This window comes from Pyxicephalus adspersus, chromosome 1 (genome assembly GCF_032062135.1).
Source record: "Pyxicephalus adspersus chromosome 1, UCB_Pads_2.0, whole genome shotgun sequence".
NCBI classification, from domain to species: Eukaryota; Metazoa; Chordata; class Amphibia; order Anura; family Pyxicephalidae; genus Pyxicephalus; species Pyxicephalus adspersus.
Genome location: NC_092858.1, coordinates 82,211,975 through 82,224,273, shown reverse-complemented (window position 1 = coordinate 82,224,273; position 12,299 = coordinate 82,211,975).

Below are 12,299 nucleotides of genomic sequence, written 5' to 3'. Positions count from 1 at the left end.
TGAACTGTGCAGGCTGCAGGATTTACATGAATGTCATTTCTGAGAGAGAATCTCAGCCTAGGAAGTAGATCATGACCCTGAATAATAACTGAACATATATATATATATATATATATATATATATATATATATATATATTGATCATGAGATTTTCATGCACAACCATTTATAGGGTTTACAGAAAATGGTCAGAAAAAGGGAAAATATCAAGCGAGTGACAGTTCTCTGGACAGTTCTCTTGTTGATGATAGAGGTCAGAGAAAATTGGGCAGACTGGTTTGAGCTGAGCCAGAAAGGCAACAATACCTCAACCACACATACACACCATGGTATGAAGAAGAACATCTCTGATTGCACAACACACTGAACCTTGAAGCAGATGAGCTACAGCAGCAGGAGACCACAGCGGGTGCCACTCCTGTCAGCTAACAGACATCTGAGGCTACAAATTGCACAAAGTCACCAAAATTAGAAAAGAAAGAATTGGGAAAACACTGCATGGTTTGATGTGTATTGATTGAGTGACCTTGAGATTGCAGGATTGGAATTTGGAATTATGAAAACGTGATTTTATCCTTCCTTGTATCAATGTTTCATGCTGGTGGTAGCATAATGGTATGGAGCAGGGTAGGGTACATTTTGGGCACCTTTAGGATGTGCTAGAATGCAGCAAATTCATGAAGTTATCATGGTAATGTGAACTTTAATCCCAGAGGAATGATGCAGCAATATGCTGGAAGGTTTCCAATCTTTTTCACAAAGAATTACAGCAAAAGGGGTCCCATGCTTGTACCAGCAATGTGCAGCTAATGAAGTGACCATAGTGCATAGAGCTGAGTATAAAAAAGTCACAGCCTGAAATATATAAACACTTTGTGGTAAAATGACTGAAATTATTATGTTGAAGTTAGGTATTTCTTGTATTAGTGACAGGGGTGTAATGGGTTATCCTGGTAAGAATGTCTTGTATAGTATATTAAGTGTAACATGTACAACGTTGGAAATAGTTTGTGCTATATTAGATATATTTTTGTTTTATATTATATTCAAAAGTAAGAAACACCAAACCGTAGGCTTGCATCAGACTGTGGTTGGAAATTGTGCTTTCCCTCGTTGTCTGGAGAACTGTGATTTAAATCTGAACCTCAAAACCCACCCCCAACAATGCATATGCTAAAATAAACGTCTGCTTCCCACCTAGACAAAAAGCAACATTTAACTCATGCCTTGCAAGGATACTTTTTACGTTTTTCAGGGGTTTCATTTTAAATTGTCTTGCATAAATTTATTGAGATTTATATTTATAGCAGCTACTATGTGGAATATATAAATTTGCCAGCATAGACTCAGATTTAAAATTGTAATATGAACAATAAAAGGCAAAAAAAAGCCTACCATCATATGGGCACCCTTTGTAATTGGTTCAGATGTTAAAATCAAGATCTCTAAAAATGACATCACATGATTTACTGGAGTGTGGTTTAGGTGGGTAATTAGGTTAAATCAATCAGTTTAACTAGGTTTAAGTTTCCTAATTAATATGTAGTATGTATTGGAAGATTACTGTATGTGCAAAGTTGAACCAAGATTTTCTAACTTTGAAATGTCATTTAAAAAGACTCTCAGTTTATACCTGGACCACTAGATGGCACTGTGTCCTCATGTAAAGTGTAGCTATATAACAAACTTTTACCACCTGAAACAAAGTTAGTAGCGCATTGCCATCTGCTGGAGGCTAAAGCAAATGCAAGAAACATCATTTAAAGTGCAACTTAGGCTGGTTCTACAGTGACTGTTTCCCCAGCGTTTACCTAAGGTTTTTAAAGTCCATATTTGAAATTACCATGCATTCCAATGGGCTAATCTACACCAGGGCGTTTCCTTGCGGCACCTATTTGAGCATTATAGATTATGATCCTTGCAACTTTTTAAAAATTAATAGGGTAAGCCCATACATTTATCTCAGTGGGGGCATTTTCCCACGTTTATGATTGCTTCAAAACATAATCGCAGTAAAAAGGTGGAATAGACACTTTCCAGCGGTTTAAAAGCAAGCTTTAAAACGCCTGAATTTCAAACATGGGTTTTTAAAGCCTCAGGTTAAACACTGAGGAAACATTTACCTTTCTTCAGATTCCTTGATCCCTCCGGAGCTGTCCATGATTCAGTCCAATGTTGTTCTGGTTTCCCACCACTATCTTCTTTCTGCCTTTGTCACTCGATCTCGTACTGTCCAGGTGCAAGATGGGGTGACATATGCTGCTGTATTTGTTAAAAAAAAAAAAGTGCTGATATGGTGATAGGTCTGCTTTAAGAGTAAGTAACCCATCATAACCAACTCAAAGCACAAAGTACTGTAACCTATTTATGCGGTACAGTTTATATTCGAGTATATGTGGTAAGTAGCTTCCATTTTCATCTCAACAAAAACACTGACTAAAGATCAGATCATATTTAACTACTCATTAATGCAGAAATCTAAAACAAATCCAAATAGTGATCACAAATTGTTCTCCCAACTGTAAATAAGTCTGTTACAAAGTCAACAATTTGAAGGCGTTTACTATTTCATGAAGGAAGCGAGAAACACCTCTGCTGATGCTAAACCACAGGAATCGTACTGCTTGGACCTCACCAGTCAGTTGTGTTGAATCAGTGCAAAAACTTTCTCTAGTCTGCTAGTGGAAGCTGTTCTCACTTTTCTGTATCATGCTTTTTGGACCAAAACCTAATTCTAAAGGTTTAATTGGCCAGTATAATCAGTATAATCGTGTCATAAAAGGGCATAAAGCTCTTACCAGTCAGACATCCTTTAAAGATCACACGCACAAAATTACTTGTAAGCATGGATTTAACGGTGCTGAGCTCCTTCTTTGCTGTAGAAAGGAGCAAAACACATGTCCAGTTTCTGGGTGTATTTAGCACTAATCAGTTAGTGGAATCGGGTTATGTCTTGACCTGGGCCATGGAGCCTAGGATCTTCGGGGGGGCAAAGTTTTTCATTGACAAAAACAAAGCTTAGGGTCTTTCTCCACCATTAGAAAGCCAGTTAGAACCTAATGACGTTTCCTTGTGTTATGTCTGAATATTGTTCTTACAGCAAAGATATAATGATTCAAAAAGAGCAGCATGGAAAATGCTACATTAGGAGACAGTGTGTGGGGGATGCAGGAAGCCATAGGCTCTGTGAAACTTAAAACTGATAGCTTAATAAATGTTCATGTCTCGCTTGTTCAGACTGTCACAGGGACAGTTTGTAGTACATATTCAGTATTGCCTTTTCATTAGGTGAATGTAAAGGGGCTTTGTTTCTTACAATATTGCCACTGAAGTTGGGATGATATTTCTATCAACAGACAACCACAGAAGCAGATTTTTCTGCTCCATTGGGACAACTGAGGTGTAGATCACATTTGTAAGTGTAGACCCTGGGGAGACAAAGGATTGTGTGGGCAACCATAACTGAACCATACCAGGAATCAGTACCTGGTGTTTTTCTGTTTTGCAAATATTCACTATCATTGTTGACCCTAAATCACTTGAATCCCTGTGTGACATTACAATAAGGTCTAAAAGAGTAGGTACTAATGACCAAAGCACATGTGTATTTAAATGTAAATCTCTAAGGTTGCATTACTTTGTTTTGCCACAAGATGACACTGCTATCCTTCATAACAGCTGTAGAGCTTTGCACAATACAAAGGTTTGCCCTGCATTAAAAATGAATAGAACCCAATAATAATAATGGATAAAGTTAAAGGTGCAGTTGTAAATGTACATTTAAACACATAGACATTCAAATTCTTCTTTAATGACTATGTACCCTAACCCTAACAAATCAATAAAGTATTTGTGCACCTTTTTGGTCTTTACAATATGCAGCGGAAAAGGTTTTATAATATCTGATTAGTAAGTACAAAAAATGTTGATCTATCCAATCTAACAATACAGTGTGGGGGGAGTGATTCTAACTATCTTGCCAGTAATAGATCTGCCAACCCCATAATAGATCAAAATGAAGAAATAATGGGAAAAGACTGGGGTTTACTTGGCAAAAAGAGATATTCAAATATATTCATTTATATAACATACAAAGTACAAATCACAATAGGGATCAATTACAAAAACAAAAAGAAGTGATATAAAAGACATTCAGTCTAAGGCAGGGGTGTCAAACTCGCCCGCCCCCAACGTCCTTTTTTTTGGCTCCCAAAGCAATCCTAAATATGAATTGCAGCTGGCCTGCCGCTGCATTGAAGTAGCGCTGCTACTTTCTATGTCTAAGAATTGATGAATCACTTTCTCTGAATGCTGTGTTTTGTTCTTTTTATTACATGTGTACTCAATACATCAGTGGTAGAAGCTGGAGGGAGTGGAGTGTGCAGTGATATCTGTTCTGTAAGTAAGTGTAGCACACAAAATAATCCTACATACAAAAAAAATGGTTCTGTGTACTTTTTTTATGTTAAATGTGTCTGCCAGTAAAGTGGATTTTATCTATTCTTCACACCTTGTTTTCTTTTATCCTGGTACTTTCACACCACCATGCATGTCCTTTAATGTTGGGCTAATAATTTCCTGTTCCAGTGCCCCATTCTGTTTTATGTTCTCCATGTTTCCTATTTAATACCTCATCACAGAATCTGCGCTGTACATTTTTATTGTGCATGGCTTACTCTGCTCTTTGTGCTGTACTTTCCCTATACAAAATCCTGCATGCTACACCTATTATTCCCTATTCCACACCTCTGCATTCAATAAGGTGCATTGTATCTTTCTCTATTCTTTACTCCCCTAAACTGCACACTTTACAAAACCTCCTCATTTTTTTAGCTGCACTGTAATCTATTATATTGTATGGACTCTATTCTACACCTTCTTATTCTGATAGGTGTGTGGGTTCCCTGTTTCACACTTTACACTCAGTAGCACACCATACACTTCCTATTCCTCATCCTCAATTCTTAAGCTAAATTGTACATTCTCCATTTCACACTGGCTCATACTACACATGACACAATTTGTACCCTTTTCCTTACTTTCTTATTCTGTAAACTGTGCTGTGCATTCCCTATTTCACACTGTATTATACTGCACACCACAATGTATGTTCCCTTTTCAGTACCTCCTCATTCTGTATACTGTGCTGTACATTTCCTATTCAACACTGTATATTACCTACTCCACAGAACTGTATTCTGTATGCTGTGCTGTACATTCTCTATTCTACATTCCCTTATACCAAACATTACAGTGTACTTTACCTACTCCATGGGTTTTTATTCTGTATGCTGTGCTGTATATTCTCTATTCCACACTGTACATTAATAATTCCACAGAACTTTATTCTGTAAGCTGTGCTGTACATTACATTACATCACACGCACATTGAACCAATCCTAAAATAACTATTTTAATTATTTATTATATAAAAATTACCCTAATAAAATATTTTGGAACATATACTAAAATGCACATTTTTTTGTTAGATATCTGTAAAAGTAATCGTTTCACTTCTACAACAAAAAGTTAATTGGAAGTATTGCTCTGCAAACTCATTGTGTGTTGAATGTTGAAGGGATTATAAAATGTTTTTTTTTACCCTCTGTGGGTCTGTGAGATGCATCAGAACCTTAAACTCCCAGCAAACTGATCTGTTTAAGAGAAGCATGCTCCCTTCACTTGAAAACACTAGCTCGCAATTTAGGTTGGCACCATGGACAGGGACTTTGTGGTCATTTTAGTTTCTGCCAATACCATGGCCGACTTTTCTGCATACCTAATATAAGATGGGGCCCGGGAGGTAGAGGTCCAAAAGGCAGCACCTGCATGTTTCATGTCAGTAACACATTCTGTGTATAAAAAAAGGCCAAACATATATCTTTAAATATTATAAATCCATGGTGGAGATAACAAGGTTTGGCAGACAACCAGAAAATAACTAAATTTTAAAAACTTAATCAAATGCTTAGATTGACACTTCTCCAAATATTTCAATACCAAAGATAAAAGGATGTGGAAAAGTTAAAGGAAAATATTAATGAAGAAAACACCAATTTGTAAAAAATCATATTTATTAATGTATTTATGTTGAAAGAATAGAACAGTTTTCTGGCTTTGTAGATCATTTATAAAGCAGTAAATCTGACATTCACTGTAACATTCCCTGGTGGGGATTCTATTACTATTTTATGAACAGATAGCTATGATTTAGAACCATTTTTCATGGTTGTTATTTCCCTTTAACGTCTTCATGGGTCCAGTTTTCGTATTGGCAAAAAGTTTAGGCACATTGCCTTAAATGCCACTACATTTAGACTTGTTGCATTTTGCTGTAAGTAGTGTGCTATTGTACAGATCTTAGACTTTTTATCCTTAAACCCAGCAACAAGCGCCTAGCAGAGTAAGGTGACAGTGGAGGTGTCTAGGTGTATTGGTAAGAAGTAGGCAAGTGGGGTTTTTCCACACCCTCGACTCTGTATGTTTTGTTTGGAATTCAATCTTGCTATTGGGATACCAAAGTTGGCCATACATAGATGAATGGACAATAAGGTAAACAATAAATATTCCCAAATGTTGTTCATTTCCTGGATATCTGCCACTCAGAACTTTTAGCATTGTACTGCTCCGTGAATTTCCTTGCGGAGGCCATGCTTTTATCATGCGTACACCATATCAATATAGACATATGAAGAACAGCAATATATTTGTTGTAGACTGTAGGTGATGGTGATATACAGTTGACTGCTATCATAGTACTGTCACAATTGTTGTACTCTTTTCTCTAGAAATATAAGCTCAGACACAAGTTACAACACATAGTAAAAGAACAGTATTATGCTGACAGCAGATCTGGGGAATAATAAAAGTATAATCATAAAGGGTTTATCATGCATTCCGGTTACACAGTCTGCACTACGCTATGTAAAAAATAAACACCAGTTTTTTAAAAGACCAAGTTATCCTGATCTTTCTGCTGATGTATCTTTGCTAGTTTCCATCCCAACCATGGCGCAAAGACCACACAAGCAAGCATTTTAGGCTCAAATAAAATCATTTTGTACAGACAAATCCGAACAGATGTTCGTTTTAGCTATATGTTGTGTTTCTAAGCAATGGTTCATGTTAAAATTTTAATACCAACATTCATTAGAAAACATTTCAGTATTCATGTCTTAAGTTTCCTTAGAGAGGACATCTGTTAGTGCTGACATTTTGGAATCGTACCAGTAATTCCTTTGCACATATGGCGAGACATACATACAGTTGAAAGAAAAAGTTTGGGAACCGCTAAGCATTTTCTGGGTTTTTGCATTATAGCAGCTGTGATCTGATTTTCATCTAAATGAATATTGTTATTAAATGTCTGAAAAATCACAATGTGCTTTACATGTATCCTAAATTACTTATCAATTTCAGCTGGCAGCCTGAGAACTCCTCACAGGATCACTTGCATTGTATTGTAGTTCATGGCTGTTAGAGACATATACCAATTTCATTTTTTTATCCTCATGCTTTTTTCAAGCTGAATTCCTGTAGCAGATATATTTTATGTTTCTAAACTGTATCAGAAACAGGTTCTCAGATAAACAGAAGTTACAATTGCACCCTGCAATATATATGCAATATAGCCCAATCAAAAATAGTTTAAGGGACCCATAGGACACGCAGTTCCTGCATCTGATAAGGGGTAGGGGTGGGTAGGTTTATAATGGTCTTCAAAAAGACTTTAACTTTGATTAGTCCACCGACTGATGCATTCAAAATAGACTTTCCAACCCCTCTAAGGGGAATATTCAGTAAAACAGACAGGTAACAAAATGTTCTCTCTAGTGTAACAAGGAGGATCGCACTCTTCATAAATAATGATTGACCGACTGCCCAAGGTACAAGGGTCACTGTCATATTTAGATTGCTACATGACAGAAAATCTGATTGCTAAATGAAGGTTTCAGTTTGTAACTGTCCTTAAACGCAATTTAAACATGTGATTTGATCTGTCAAAGAGTGTTATGGTGCCTTGAGTGAATACTGACAACTAGAGAAAGCTGGCAGAAAACTGGTCTTTTTGCGTTGGAAAGAATCGTAAAAGACTAATCTAAAATAAAGCCTAACTCCCCTAGCGGTAATCCCGAGTGTGACTAGGGGTGGATTTTACCTGCAAAACGCAGTAATCCCAAGTCACACTCGGGGTCACTTAAAACATAAAAATAAACACCTTGTTCAGTTGTCATCCCGGCGTCCTGCTGGTCCCCGCAGGTCCTGGCGACACGTCCTCCTCTTCTGATCTCCAGCCGCGAACTGCAGAGACGATATCCAGAGTTTCCCAGTGATGTTGGTGCGGGCGGGAGGAGCGGCAGGAAAGTAAAATAATTTGGTATTGCATTCACTACAAAATAGCTGTATTGGGTCCAATACAAAGACATCTTTATATAATATATATATATATATAATTATATTACCGTATTTTTCGGACCATAAGACGCACTTTTTTTCCTCCTAAAGTGGGGGGAAAATCAGGGTGCGTCTTATGGTCCAAATGCAGAGGTACAGGGGCATATTTTTTTACTTACCTGTGTCCCCGCCGGTCCCCGGCTGCGCCGATCTCTGCCTGTTCTGTGATCCAGCGTGCGGCACTTGTGCCCGTCCACGAAGGCGGCGCCGATTGATTTGATGAATGCTGATCGGCGCCGCCTTCATGGGCGGGCACAAGTGCCGCACGCTGGATCTCAGGGGAACACAGGAGGAAAACAGACAGAGGCTGACAGCAGCCAGTGTCTGTGTTCCTCCTCTGTGTTCCCCTGTGTTCCAGCGTACGGCACTTGTGCCCGTCCACGAAGGCGGCGCCGATTGATTTGATGAATGCTGATCGGCGCCGCCTTCGTGGGCGGGCACAAGTGCCGCACGCTGGATCTCAGGGGAACACAGGAGGAAAACAGACAGAGGCTGACAGCAGCCAGTGTCTGTGTTCCTCCTCTGTGTTCCCCTGGGTTCCAGCGTGCAGCACTTGTGCCCGCCCACGAAGGCGGCGCCGATTGATTTGATGAATGCCGATCGGCGCCGCCTTCATGGGCGGGTACAAGTGCCGCACGCTGGATCTCAGGGGAAATCAAATGAATTTTTTTTTCTTGTTTTCCCGTGCGGAAAACCTGGTGCGTCCTATAGTCCGGAGCGTCTAATGGTCCGAAAAATACGGTATATATGTATTATACATGCTTCTGTACAGGTAAAGTTTGTGTTTCACCATTTTTTAACAGATTTTTGTGTTTTTTTTATTTAAAGTTTAATATTAAATTTATTAAATATTGGACATATTTCTGTGAGTTATGCCTAAGAATTATAGCCTACAATATAAAATAAATTTCAATGCAAAAGAAATGTAACGCATTTTGCATGGAAATACGGCGAGAATTAGAACGCATGGGGGGGGGGTTAAAGTAAACCTCCAGCTAAACATTTTTTCTTTAGTTGGGGGAAGAGTATCAGCAGGGTTACCTTTCGGTTATGGTGACCACTTTTACAGATAGTCAGGTGTAATCTAAAATATAGATTAATAGGAAAATCTCCAACAGGGGTACTTGTTCCAGTAACACATGCTAAAGTGATTTCCCCTCATTCAAATGAGATTTTATTCTACTTCTTGTTGTAATGATAGCAAGGAAAAATCTCCTAAATAAGAACAGAGGCGGCAATCAAAATGTGACAAGGGTTCTAATTATATTACAAAATAGAACTAAAGGTTTTGGCTAAATGTCCCTAAGAAACAAAATATTGCCTAATCTTTAAAATTAGAATGGTATAATAAATGCTAAATACAAATGTCTGGGCCTTATAATACATACATTTCTGCAGCAGAATCCTTGGAATTATTTCAAAGCTATATTGTTAGTGATAACACTGGGAGATGGGGAATGATGAACAAAATTGGAGCTCTGGCTCTTAGCAGAAAATCAGATTTATTTTGTTTCATTTGTCCACAGGAATAAAAAACTTGAATGTGTGCTACGGACACAGTTCAGTTTGGGCCACGTTTCCTTTGCTCTGTTTTCCATAATGCTCACAGCTTCAGTACAGTAAAGGAAAATGCAATAGAAATGTGTAACAAGATATCACAAATCATCTCCTAACAAACCAGAGTACAGTTTACAGAATTCTGGTTGGCAGGGATGACTAAATTTAGCACATCTGTTTGCACTTTCTTGCAAAATCGCCCTAAAGCCTCTTTCTTTACAATATCGTAAGAGGGGAGGATATACAGTTAGGTCCATAAATATTTGGACAGAGACAACATTTTTTCTAATTTTGGTTCTGTACATTACCACAATGAATTTTAAATGAAACAACCCAGATGCAGTTGAACCGCAGACTTTCAGCTTTAATTCAGTGGGTTGAACAAAAAGATTGCATAAAAATGTGAGGAACTAAAGCCTTTTTTTACACAATCACTTCATTTCAGGGGCTCAAAAGTAAACGGACAATTGACTCAAAGGCTATTACATGGGCTGGTGTGTGAAGATTCAGACAACATGCGGTCAAAAGAGCTCTCCATGCAGGTGAAACAAGCCGTCCTTAAGCAGCAAAACCCGAAAAAAAAATCTGAAATCTGAGAAATTGCTACAATATTAGGAGTGGCAAAATTTACAATTTGGTACATCATGAGAAAGAAACAAGGCACTGGTGAACTCAGCAACCCCAAAACACCTGGACGTCCACGGAAGACAAGAGTGGTGGATGATCGCAGAATCATTTCCATGGTGAAGAGAAACCCCTTCACAACAGCCAACCAGGTGATCAACACTCTCCAGGAAGTAGGCGTATCAATATCAAAGTCTACTATAAAGAGAAGACTGCATGAAAGTAAATACAGAGGGTGCACTGCAAGGTGCAAGCCACTCATAAGCCTCAAGAATAGAAAGGCTAGATTGGATTTTGCTAAAAAAAAACATCTAAAAAAGCCAGCACAGTTGTGGAAAAACATTCTTTGGACAGATGAAACCAAGATCAACCTTTACCAGAATGATGGCAAGAAAAAAGTATGGAGATCCAAAGCATACCACATCATCTGTAAAACATGGCAGAGGCAGTGTAATGGCTTGGGCGTGCATGGCTGCCATGGCACTCGGACACTAGTGTTTATCCATGATGTGACACAGGACAGAAGCAGCCGAATTAATTCTGAGGTGTTCAGAGACATACTGTCTGCTCAAATCCAGCTAAATGCAGTCACATTGATTGGGAGGGGTTTCATAATACAGATGGACAATGACCCAAAACATACACCCAATTGAGCATGCATTTCACTTGTTGAAGACTAAACTTCAGACCGAAAGGGCCACAAACAGTAACCGAAAGCCGCTGCAGTAAAGGCCTGGCAGAGCATTAAAAAGGAGGAAACCCTCTGGTGATGTCCATGAGTTCAAGACTACAGGCTGTCATTGCCAGCAAAGGGTTTTCAACCAAGTATTAGAAATGAACATTTTATTTTCAGCTTTTGAATTTGTCCAATTACTTTTGAGCCCCTGAAATGAAATGATTGTGTTAAAAAAAAAGGCTTTAGTTCCTTACATTTTAATGCACTCTTTTTGTTCAACCCACTGAATTAAAGCTAAAAGTCTGCAGTTCAACTGCATCTGAGTTGTTTCATTTAAAATGATTGTGGTAATGTAGAGAACCAAAATTAGAAAAAAAAGTTGTTGTTTAAATATTTATTGACCTAACTTTATGCTGAAAAGGTGACTCCAACCCATTTTCTTTGCCTTTTTGTCTTGAAATTGTGCTGTTTTCTAAATAAGGTTAACCTTAATTTAGAATACCTTATCTAGAAACAAACACACAAGAATTGTGTAATGTGTTCTTAAATTTTCCTTACTAAAATGTATTTGTTCATTATTAAACTTTAAGTTTTAACAGTCTAACTATAGGTTTGCCAAAAAAGCCTCTCTTTTTCTCTACCCCTTCTTAACCATACCACTATGAGGTTTGGCAACCGTCAGAATTATCTGACATTTTCCAAGTACCCTTTCTGTTTAGGTATCTACCTAAATATTCAAATTCATGGAAAATAAATAATAAAATAAGCCCTTACTGTTCTCTGTAGCTGCAGTCACTATGGGGAAATAAATGCCCAATGTTTTCATGTCCTGGTCACCAAAAATGACATATGAATGAAGAGGAAAAATGATTAGTAAACCAGGTCAATGCAGCCAGTCATTTAGGCCAATTTTGGCATGAGGATCATTTTTTGCTGCTGCAGTCATATATAAATTTTTATAAAATATTCCGTATATATAATATATATA